The sequence below is a fragment of the Patella vulgata genome, chromosome 1 (assembly GCF_932274485.2).
Source record: "Patella vulgata chromosome 1, xgPatVulg1.2, whole genome shotgun sequence".
Lineage (NCBI taxonomy): Eukaryota > Metazoa > Mollusca > Gastropoda > Patellidae > Patella > Patella vulgata.
Genome location: NC_065879.2, coordinates 35,780,528 through 35,792,710, shown reverse-complemented (window position 1 = coordinate 35,792,710; position 12,183 = coordinate 35,780,528). Strand labels below are relative to the sequence as shown.

At 40.6% G+C, this 12,183-nt stretch overlaps 2 long non-coding RNA genes across 3 annotated transcripts in view; one reads left to right on the top strand and one right to left on the bottom strand.

Annotated features, from left to right (window-relative positions):
• Positions 1–12,183, bottom strand: part of LOC126828524 (uncharacterized) — a 151,158-nt gene that overhangs the window by 33,478 nt on the left and 105,497 nt on the right. The window lies entirely within an intron of this gene.
• Positions 1–12,183, top strand: part of LOC126828518 (uncharacterized) — a 112,848-nt gene that overhangs the window by 53,148 nt on the left and 47,517 nt on the right. For both annotated transcript variants that reach the window (XR_008787472.1, XR_008787466.1), the window contains exon 4: positions 1,221–1,344. This is a non-coding gene — a long non-coding RNA (uncharacterized LOC126828518). The remainder of the gene's footprint in view (positions 1–1,220; positions 1,345–12,183) is intronic.

The following is a 12,183-nucleotide window of genomic DNA, read 5'->3' as shown; positions in this document are numbered from 1 at the left end:
AGGACGTTGTTGACGTTGACGTAACCTCTGTCCAAGCATTTCCCAGACATGCTCGATGGGGGAGAGGTCGGGACTCAGTGCTGGCCAAGGTAATGTGGTGATGTTCTGTTGTTGGAGGTAACCTGTAACGATCCTGGCCCTGTGACATCTTGCGTTGTCATCCTGGAAGATAAACGGCGGCCATGACGTCGTGCGAACGGCACAACATGGACTGCCAAGATGTTGTCCCGGTAGTACTGGCCTGTAACACGCCCTGCAACAACATGTAAAGCCGTTCTTCCAGCAACAGTGATGCCTCCCCACACCATAACAGAACCACCCCCAAATCGATCATGTCTGATGACGTTAACGTCTTGGAAGCGCTCGTTTCGACGACGCCACACCCTCCTACGTCTGTCCAAAAAATCAACAGTGAACCTTGACTCATCTGAAAACATCACATTGCTCCAGCGTCGATTATCCCAGTGTTGACGATCCCTACACCAACGACGTCTTGCCTGAATGTGATGATCTCTCAAACAAGGGATCACGCGAGGACGTCGGGCGCGAAGGTGACCCCTATGCAGTCGATTCCGAATCGTCTGGCCACTCACTCTCACACCAGTGTCTGTTTGAAGACGAGCGCTGATCTGATTTGCTGTGATGACACGATTTCTCAAGGCCAAGATACGGATAAAGCGATCCTGGGCTTGAGTTGTCGCCCTTGGTCGACCTGAGCGTGGTCTGTCCTGTACAGATTGTGTATCACGGTATCTGGACCATAGCCTGCTTATGACAGACTGAGAAACATTCATCGTCCGCGCCACAACCGCCTGTGTTGTGCCGATCTGTAGCATGCCAAGGGCACGTAACCTTTCATTTTGGGTAAGCCGACGCATATCAAAATTTGTTTTCTGGTCACTAAAACAATTAAACTGATGTTTCCACCCTGGAATTCAATGCCACAATGACTGTAACATTCAAAGTCAGAGTCGTGCAAATCTTGGGTTGGACCCCCATGATGATCCCAAGCATCACCTGCATTCCATGCGGTAGCTATTGGTGCGTTTGGGCGTCACATGTAACTGGAAATGTTTCTTCTGTTAGGTTCTATAGTGACTTTTTTCGTAGTCATTTGCATATTTTAGTATTATGCCCCCAAAATCAAATATCCCCTACTTTTTTTGAATAGTATAGTATTACACTGTGCTCCATTTAAAATTGGATTTCATTTTTTTCAGCCTATATCAGATGGAAATATTGTCTACTCGAATAACGACCAGTTATTAACCGGGGCTTGTCCTGGATGTATAGCAAATTGTGCTAGTGTGGGTCTCAAAAAATTATATCTTGCTGAAAACACAAGTATGTTTATCTTTTTATCATCAAATTTCAGGCGAGTTGTCTTACAGTCGACAAACTGAACGTGGTTAAATGTTTCTGTTCGTTTAAGATTTAGTAAAACTTTTTAAACTTTGAAAAACAATTTTTTTAACTTGCGATTGATCTAAATTTCAATTGGTTCTATCATTTAAATACACTGTACACAATTTACAAGGGCATACGTTCAATGTCGTTGCCAAACTTTTGTCTGCGAAAACTAAAGTTTGACAGCAAAAGTCTGCAATTACATTTACAGCGCGGTCCTTGAATTTCGACTTTTATAGTCCATGCTCTTAGTTTCTTCTTCCTTGAGGCTGAACGGGTCGGTGTGCGGTTATGCGATGTGGACGTATTATGTCGTTGACCCTGTCCACCCGGACGTCTGGAAATGAAATGAAATGTTGTTTTATGGCACGTCAGCTACATTGCTCCAAACATATGGTGAAATATACGAGACAGGCTATAAGATATCACAATACTATTTATTTATATGCTTAAATATCACAGTTCTTAAGTTTAAAAATAAATATCATGAACTTTTAAGCATACAAATATTAAAATAGATACCTGAAAATATATATACAATTAAAATTTAAAATAAAAAACCTGTCTCTGTTAAAAAGTCTAACAATTTATGATATAAACCCGGTTGGTCAAACATGTGATGTAATGACTGACAACGGTAAAAATGCGATCTAACACCCTTGAGATGCTTGCACTCAATCAAAATGTGCTTCACTGTCAAAGGAACATGGCAGTGTTCACATTCTGGTTGAGGCTCTCGCTTTAATAAGAAAATGTGAGTTAAAAAAGCATGACCAATACGAGAGCGACACAAAACAGTCTCATCTCTCCTGCTAGACCTGTAGGAACTAGGCCAAACTCCAAGGATAGGCTTGGGTGATGACGTTTATCTGTGTCTGCAAGACCCCAAGGCCGTTGCCAGCGGTCATATATAAAATGGTTGATACAAGATTTAAAATCTGTAAAGGGTAAAAGAAGTTGTAATATGTGAAGATCTAAAGCAGACTTGGCAGCTAAGTCTGCTTGATCATTCCCTTTAATATCAACATGACTGGGGAGTCAGCAAAAGACTGTGTCCTTGCCAACAATCTCGTGTGATAGTAGCAGATGATAAATGTCTGCTACTAATGGGTGTACAAGCTGTTTATTGTTTATGCTTGCAAAGAGGACAGAGAATCAGTAAATATGACGTGTTTTAAATTAGAAGATGATTGAATAAACTCCATTGCCTGAAAGATGGCCTGGAGCTCAGCAGTAAATATGGAAGCAACAGGTGGAAGTCTGGCAGACATGATTCCAGATGGCGTGATGGTAGCCGAAGCTACGCGATCACCATCTTTGGGACCATCTGTGTAAATGGGAGTATAATCACCATATTTAGACCTCAGCTCTCGAAAGATAGCCTGAAACACCGTAGAACTAGTATCGCTCTTTTTGTTTTTCGTTAGATCTAAATCGGTCTTTGGAGGCGATATAGTCCAGGGTGGAGTACTAATCAAAGGGGTATTCGCAATACTGTCATGACTGATGCCAGCCTCTGACAAAAGGGATTGGATGCGAATACCGAATGATGGAGTAACATTAGTTTTCATTAAATACAGATGTTCCTGATATGGTCTAAATATGGTGTTATATGAAATATGATGAGGCAGAGATGTAATTTTTGTAGCATACTGCAGTGCTAGTTTATCACGTCTGTCGTGCAAAAGAGGGCTCGTAAGCCTCGACTTGTAAACTGTGCTCCTAAACTGATTCTAAGTTCTTGGTTGTGTATGGTGTCGATCACTTTGAGATAGGACTCGCGGACAGACCCATACACAATACACCAATAATCGAGTTTAGATCTTAATAAAGCTCGATATAATCTGAGCAAGACCTTACGGTCTGTTCCCCAGTCAGTGTTTGATAAAACTCTCAATATGTTGAGGGCTTTCAGACATTTCTTCTTCAAGGTTTTAATATGAGGGATAAATGATAATATCGTATCAAATATCAAACACACGAATTTCGTTTCATCTACAACTGGAATGGGACAACCATCCAGTGTAAGTTCCGGATCAGGATGTAAACCTCTTGTTTGACATAAGTGCATGCACACAGTCTCGGATTTCGAAAATCGAAATCCATTGTCAGTTGCCCATCGTTGACTAGAATTCAAGCAAGGTGCAACTGACGTTCGATTGTCTGCATACTTGTCGATCCGTAACACATCTGAAAGTCCTCAACATAAAGAGAGCCGTCGACCCCACGTTTAAGGCACGTTGCTATGGTATTTATTTTGATGGAAAAGGAGTGGGAGATAATATACTTCCCTGAGGAACTCCAATTTCCTGGGGAAATGGGTCAGAGAAAATTGATCCCAAATGTACCTTAAACGACCTATCTTCTAAGAAGTTTTTAATGAAGATAGGTAAGCGACCCCGCAGACCGAGATTATACAGGTCGCGCATGATACCACATTTCCATGTGGTATCATAAGCTTTCTCCAGATCGAAAAATATAGAAACTAAATGTTGTTTCTGGATGAAAGTATCCCTGACAAATGTTTCAAATCTAACGAGATGATCAAGAGTGCTCCTTGGAGATCTGTAATGAGGTTGTTTGAGTCAAGGTACCAAAGAAGCCTTCGATTGATCAATCTCTCCATGGTTTTGCAAATGCAGCTAGTTAAAACGATTGGACTATAAGTGGTAGGATTCGTAGGATCTTTACCCGGTTTAGGGGTGAGAATTATTGTGGCTTCATGCCACGAAGGAGGGAAATTCCCATCAACCCAAATTCCGTTATAAAGATCTAATAATGTTAAAAGTATAGAAAAAGGTAAATGTTTTAAAATCTGGTAGTGAATTTCATCTGGACCAGTTGCAGTATCTCGAGCTTGTTTAAGAGAATCACGGTGTATAGCAATAGAAAACTTTTCATTATAACATTCATCATTACTGCTGATGTTTACTGCCCTGAAAGGCATCAGGGGAGAATTTTGATGATGAATTGAATGAGAAAGTACTGGCCAGAGATTTAGCGATATCAGGGATTTGGAAGGGATACGGGAATTTATCCTTGAGACATAACCTTGCCATGAATACTTCTTTGCTTGGCGTGTGGTTCTACGGGTCTTCGCCCGGACCATTTTGTATGCTGCAACATTCTCCATCTCTTAAAATACGACCACGCTCGTTAAGAGCGGATTTGCAATCATTATTATACCATGTTTTATTGAAACGTTTGGGCTCAGCTACATCTTGAAGAATTGAAGTGAATAAGGCCATGGGCTCATCTGCATCTTCTAACTCTTTTGCATCAAGAGAGAAGAGACACAAATATTCAAAAAGAGCCCAATCAGCCTTATGCAACTTCTACCTCTGCGGCCTTTCAACCCGAGAGGGTCCATTATTATCTATCAAGATAGGAAAGTGGTCACTGCCACACAGATCTTCATTCACTCTCCATGTAAAATCCTGAAACAGGACCAAATAGCAAATGGTTAGATCAAGGGAAGAAAAAGAAGCTGTGACAGGATGTAGATAAGTAGGCGAGTCATCATTTAACAAACACAAATTATTAATGTTAATGAAGTCCGTATTTGTTTACCTCTGTTATTATCATCTGGAATACCCCAGAGTGAATGATGCCCATTGAAATTTCCCGTAATTATAAACGGGAGGGGAAGTTGTACAACAAGGTCATCAATATCTCTGGGGTTCAGATGTAAGCTAGGGGATAAATATACAGAGCAGAGTGCGGAAGGAATATGTAGAGTCACCCTCACTGCAACTGCCTGCAAAGGCGAATTGATGGTGACTTTACTCTGCGGAACATTTCCATTCAGGAAAATGGAATCACCACCGTGTGCTCTACCATCATTATTAGCAAAATGATGATATTCAACAAGATGTGTTAAGACAACTGAATTCTTTAAACATGTTTCTTGCAAACAAATAGCTAAGGGGTTAAATTTTTTAATTAATATTTGAACTTCATTAAAATTGGGTTTAAGACCACGACAATTCCATTGAATTATGGAATTGGCCATTTTCAGGGAGGTTTACATAGGCGTACGGGCTCGATGACAGTTAGGGGGGCAGAACCAGAAATGCCCGAAAAAAATTTGGGTTTACAGAGAGCGACGGTCTTCCTTGAGAGGCGAAGAGAGCGGAGCTTACCTTTGCCCCTCCCCCCCTCCCCTCCCCCCCCCCCTCAAAAGAAAATTTTGGAATATTTGACGGCTGCAAACCCGTTTTCCTGCTATTTCAGCCCGTGAATAAAGTAACTCCAAAGTGGTCTAATATAGCCTTATTAAGGTGGCTGACTCGAATTTCAATCAATCGTTCACATTCCACGAAGACGGGACCGTTGGGAGAACATTTAACTGCCGCAAACGCGTTTTCCTGCTATTCCAGCCTGTGAATACAGCAACTTCAATTTGGTCCAATATAGCCTACCTGGCTGACCGGAATTCCAAAACAGCAAATCAATCATCGCTGGGTTCGGGGGTATACCCTCCCGGAGAAAATTTTTTGAAAATTTAACCACCGCAAATGCGTTTTCTGCTATTCTATCCCGTGTAAACTCCAAAAGTATCTAATGGATTTGTAACCGAAATCCCACTCTGAATTCCAACCATCCAATCAAACTGTTGCAGCTGCATTCACAAACAATAATCGATGCCCGAAAAATGTCGCACAAAGTAGAGTCGCTCCAGGCAACATTTTTTAATCCATAGTCAACTCTTCGAGAGGCGAAGAAGCGGAACTGACCTTGTATGGACCCCCCAAGAAAATTTTGGAATATTTGACAGCCACAAACGCGCTTCCTGCTATTCCAGCCCGTAAAATTAGTGTTTTATTAGATTTCGGGCACTTTGTTTTTCACTTTACCCATCTGCCCTAAAAATCAGCTTGCCCGAAAGTTAGGGGGCAGCTGCCCCCCCCTGCCCCTCTGGCTCGTACGCCTATGGAGGTTTAACATGACTTCTGTGATGTTGTTTGGGGTCATGTATTTCTACAACATCCACGAGATTGTCCTGTATCCCGAACCTGTTAAAGGTTCCGTCAGGATCCTCGTCACCAGTCCTACTACGCAAGGTATTTAATTTTTAACTTTTGGGAACTCCCTTACTATAACGTTCCTTGTTAGCGTTTTTGGGTGGATCTCCACCAATTAGTTGAGGAGTGTGGGGGGCACAATCTCATCAATCTCAGACTTCCCAGACTTATTATGGGTGAGAGAAACATTTACAGGTTTTGAAGGTATGGGAGGTTTCTTCTGTGACGAGGATTCTGTCGCAGCTAGAAATTCAGCAGGTGTTTGACAAGCAATGGAAGTGGTCTTCGGCTTGACTGCATTTGCAAAAACACATTGCAAATGTAGGGTGACCCATGTACTCACAGAAATATAGTCCATCGCTGATAGTTCGAGACTACCCCTGAAGCGTGCACATTCGCCGTGCCGAGACCAACTTTCTGACAGTATGATACTATAAATAGCCATGGCACGTGCAATTCTCTACAAATCTATCAACTATTACAGCCGTAAAAAATTTATTTGTTGACGATTTTGAATATCAGTAAAATTAAGCTTCTTGGTTATTACAGCAGATTTAGAAATTACGTTCGTTTCATTTTTTAAATCGCTTTATCATTAACTGTACCGTTAAGAGCGGCATCTTTTGGTTTAGTACAAATACTATCTCTGAATCACTCGGGTTAGACAGGAACATGATACTAGTAGTAGTTTCATTTTACTTTTACAGGCTTCTTAAAACGATTGTTGAGCTACCTAACGTGCTTATTTCTAAATTCAATTTCTTGTTCTAGCTTTCTGTTATGTTTCGTAAAAAAGTAGTCTTGATTATCCCGACCTGTCAATCAGACGTAGAATGGTCGATAGACTGGTTAAGCGAGACTAATTTCAAAACAAGGGCACGTAACCTATCTTTTACTCAAAAGTGTCTGGATGTTACGGACGACTCTTGGAACCAGTTTTCAGTCTATTATTTATACGTGATTAATGGCCATAGCTTATTAAGTACAACATGATCTTTTATTTAGTGACTATAATTGTGTGAAACTGATATAGGGCACTCTCTGGAATAATCAAAATGAGGCCCTTAGCAGTTAATACAACGGTGGCCGAGTTGACAAGATGTACTTTCGTGACCATCTTGTCCACACCGAACACACTTTGCTTTCACCTTACATACGTTTTACTGTGTCCAAAGCGCTGACAATGAAAGCAACGCGATGGATTTGTGATGTATGGGGTAACTGGAATGGCAAGAAAACCAGCTTTGATCATCCTAGGTAGATCTGGTTTATCAAAGGTCAGGATGTAAGTGTTGGTTTGGATAATATTACAATTACGTCTGATAGAAATACGTTTGACGTAGATAACACCGTGTGAGGCGAGATTTTTTTCAAGCATCTCTTCCTCACAGCAGCCTTCTAAATCCTGAGACCGTATAACACTTCCTTTTTGGTGGTAGACAGTGTGGCTTGCAGACTTTTATAATCTTGACGTACCCGTTCTACTAAGAGAGTTATGCAACTTTGATTGAAATGTTGGCTAAAGTCGTTGGTTTTAATAAAGATGATGCATGTGACTCTTTACCACATTCCACTAACAGAGTACCATTTCTCATTTTCTTGACGCTTTTGGGCTCACCGTCCAAGCCAGCAAGACCTTTAGCAATCAAAAAAGGAGAAGTTTTAGCTAAACTAGTATCATTCGTACTCTGTATAACATGAAATCTAGGCCCGGTTCGGGATGTTTTATTTGGTATATTATTAGGTTCCGTATCCTCAGTAGCCATGAGTGTAATTTTAAAAGATTCATCCCTACCTGCTCTCCAACCACCAAAGGGTTACAATGTTCATGAAGGTTACTGCGCGGATATCCAGCGCATACGCCCGAAGAGGACAGACAGGGATATACCTAGACAAAGTAAAGATTATATATTTTTACTTTATCCAGTTGACCCAAGCCGCTGCTTTAGAGTAGACACGCAGGCCACAAAGGTAGAACTGCAACAAATACATTACAGAATTATGGGATGTGCCTACTCGTCAGCTAAACACGACCAAAGTCGATTGATCAGAGTGGGCCACTCTGACCCCCGTCTAGGTGTAGGGTGCCCCGCGCAGTCCAATTTAGCCTCTAAGAAATTTTGTCTTACCTGGAGAGGTGTTGACTGTGCAAAGACGAATTTATCAATGATGACGAAACAGACTCGGGCACACTGAGAGCACGTGCTCGGAGCAAATATTCACTTACATGGCCATGCACGTGGTATTGTCACAACATCAAATGGTATATAAAGACATGTTAACATTTTTTTCATCACGCGTTTGTCTTTCAATATTATTGGATCGCTAACTACGTTAAAAATTCTAAAAATTATTGTCGTTTTTATTTTTCAATTCGCTATATATTTACAGAGTGCTGTCATTTAGTTTCGGCGATTTCACATCTCCCAATAACGTGTGTTGGCCAGGGCAAGATAAGAGTACAACCGGTATCAGTGAAATGAAATTCGATCGTTTGTCTCTTATCGCTCGTTACTTCAGTCAGTTATATAGAAGGACAACTCATGTTTGTCATATTTGACGTCACTTCCCGTTTCTTCACGTGCTTGTTACACAACTCCCGTAGCAATGATCTCTGTGTTAAAATTATATTTGGGATGTATTTAACGAGCTCATCACATATTTTATAATGACTGACACCAATATTGTCCTTTAAGGGGAAACAAATCTTTTTATTTTGTTTAGGAATTGACCGACGGACTCTTTTTAATTTGTTGTCAATCGATTCAGTTAGCAGGCATGACGTCCAACGATGAATTACTATCCAGCATTGGTTTGGGCGACCACTATGATCTTGGTACAATAACTAAACTCCCCTTTGCAAGAATTACAAATAGGCTAGTACTAGGCATCATTAATAAATTTCCGACCAATACAGAGTACCAGTCTATAATTACTGCTTTAGATGACGACAGCGTGACGTTTGATGACAACGGTATTCGAAGTAGGCTGGTCAGACTGAAGACAAAGATTAGAAACCTGGGTAAACATATAAAGAATTGTAATCTTTAAAATTATATGACGATTATCTCTACGGCCCCTTTTTCCCCGGGATAGTGGACAAGACACCATCGACAGATACCAGCACGATACATTTAATAAATAGAGGGACACAGACATCTGCCGATTCGACTATAACCAAGTTAAATAGGAAAAATAAGAATTTATTAAAGAGGATCAATAGGTATGCAAAAACAATTTTCCGTTTAAAAAATCGACTACGGAAGACCTCAAAAGAATTGATTCGCGCGAAGGCTAATAATAATAAAGTTTTAGCAAATAAAAAAACTGGTTGTAAGTCGCAACCTCGTGGGGAAGAAGTAATTTTGTATGATGTCGAAAATCAAAGATACACTCCAAAATGCCATAATTTGGTCATGCAACTAAAAAACCTCAACGTTTCCAATAGGAACGTCGACGCGGTTATAACCGCATGTTTGGCTGTCGCGGGACGCAAATCTAATTATACTCCAACAAAATCTACAGTTCAGAGAATATCATGTGAGCGCGTCGGTGTATCTTTAAAACATGTTTCGGCATAGGCGTACGGGCTCGATGGCAGTTAGGGGGGCAGAACCAGAAATGCCCGAAAAAAATGTGGGTTTACAGAGAGCGCCGGTCTTCCTTGAGAGGCATAGAGAGCGAAGCTTACCTTGCCCCTCCCCCCTCCCCTCAAAAGAAAATTTTGGAATATTTGAGGGCTGCAAACCCGTTTTCCTGCTATTTCAGCCCGTGAATAAAGTAACTCCAAAGTGGTCTAATATAGCCTTATTAAGGTGGCTGACTCGAATTTCAATCAATCGTTTACAGTCCACGAAGACGGGACCGTTGGGAGAAAATTTTGAAAATTTAACTGTCGCAAACGCGTTTCCTGCTATTCCAGCCTGTGAATACAGCAACTTCCAAAACAGCAAATCAATCATCGCTGGGTTCGGGGGTATACCCTCCCGGAGAAAATTTTGAAAATTTAACCACCGCAAATGCGTTTTCTGCTATTCTATCCCGTGTAAACTCCAAAAGTATCCAATGGATTTGTAACCGAAATCCCACTCTGAATTCCAACCATCCAATCAAACTGTTGCAGCTGCATTCACAAACAATAATCGATGCCCGAAAAATGTCGCACAAAGTAGAGTGGCTCCAGGCAACATTTTTTAATCCATAGTCAACTCAGTACAAATTCGTGGTATTCAATTAAAAGAAAAGTAAAATTAGTGTTATATTAGGGCTCGATAACAGTAAGGGAAGCAGAACTAGAAATGCCTGAAAACATTTCGGGTAGCGGCAGTTTTCTTCGAGAGGCGAAGAAGCGGAACTGACCTTGTATGGACCCCCCAAGAAAATTTTGGAATATTTGACAGCCACAAACGCGTTTCCTGCTATTCCAGCCCGTAAAATTAGTGTTTTATTAGATTTCGGGCACTTTTTTTTCACTTTACCCATCTGCGCGAAAAATCAGCTTGCCCGAAAGTTAGGGGGACAGCTGCCCCCCCCCCCCCTGCCCCCCTGGCTCGTACGCCTATGTGTTTCGGAAAACCTAAAGTCAGCGAAAAACACCACTTTATATACGGACGAAACTACAAAATTTGGCTCCATATGCAATAACTGCTGACTCGACTCATACGCCAAATATTATTGGTCTTCGAAATATGGCTGATAAATCTGCGCAAAGTACTCTTACACCTTTAAATGAAATTTTGGCAGATCTTGATGATATAGCAAATCTGTAATTTTCCAAATTAGAAATACAATGTCAGACAGAGCCAGCACCGGAAAGCTTTTTAACACTTTATTTACACAGTACAGAGGCATTATTTGCTCTAAATTAGTAGAAAACTGGTCAGATTTATCAGATTCAGAGCGAAATATTCACCTAAATATAAATCATTTCTTTTGCGGTCTTCATCTACTAACTGGTTTGGCCGATAAAAGTGCGTCTGAATTGAAGAAATTTGAGGAAATGTATTTTAAAACGTATTCGGCCCAAACGTTTAAAACCGCTTCTTCATTTTTGCCAAACGAACCTCGGTGTGTTCGATTGATTCGGACCATCTGTAAAGCCTTTACACAGGGTGGGGACAAAAAGTCGGGTTGTTATTTGCCTTTTAAGTTGTATCTCAAGTCCCTTGGGATTTCAAAATTACCGCTAACGCCATTTCATGGTAACCGGTTTAATATTATTTTCCACAATGCCGCAATTGTAAATTATATGGCCAAGCATATAACAAATTTTCTTGGTGATTTGGGAACAGAAAATAGATTGACCCAAAGCATATTTTTAGATATTAAAATTCCATTATTTCATATTGAGTGCCAGGCTTTGGGCTTGATAAATAAATTAATTACAGCTCTACTGTGGCGCATACTAGAAAGCGGCATTAATGCACTTGACATGAAAACTATCAGAAATTACATGATTTTTTGGAAAACCCGAATATTGCAAACTTTGTTGAAGGTAAATCACAACCATTTGAATCTCTAATCAAAATTGAAAATGATTCGGTCCTTGCTAACCTGACGAAATTTGATTCTGATTTAACTTTTAATTCAACCCTGATCCATGTTTTGAAAGTCCTCTTTGCCGAGTTTAGAAAGTACATTGCAAAAGTTTTACTTGAGTATCGAGATGACTTTAATCCTTCGTGTTCGAGTTCTACCATGCCTCACAACAAATTACCGGAAACCGAGTTCAGTCATCTCGATAGATTAATGA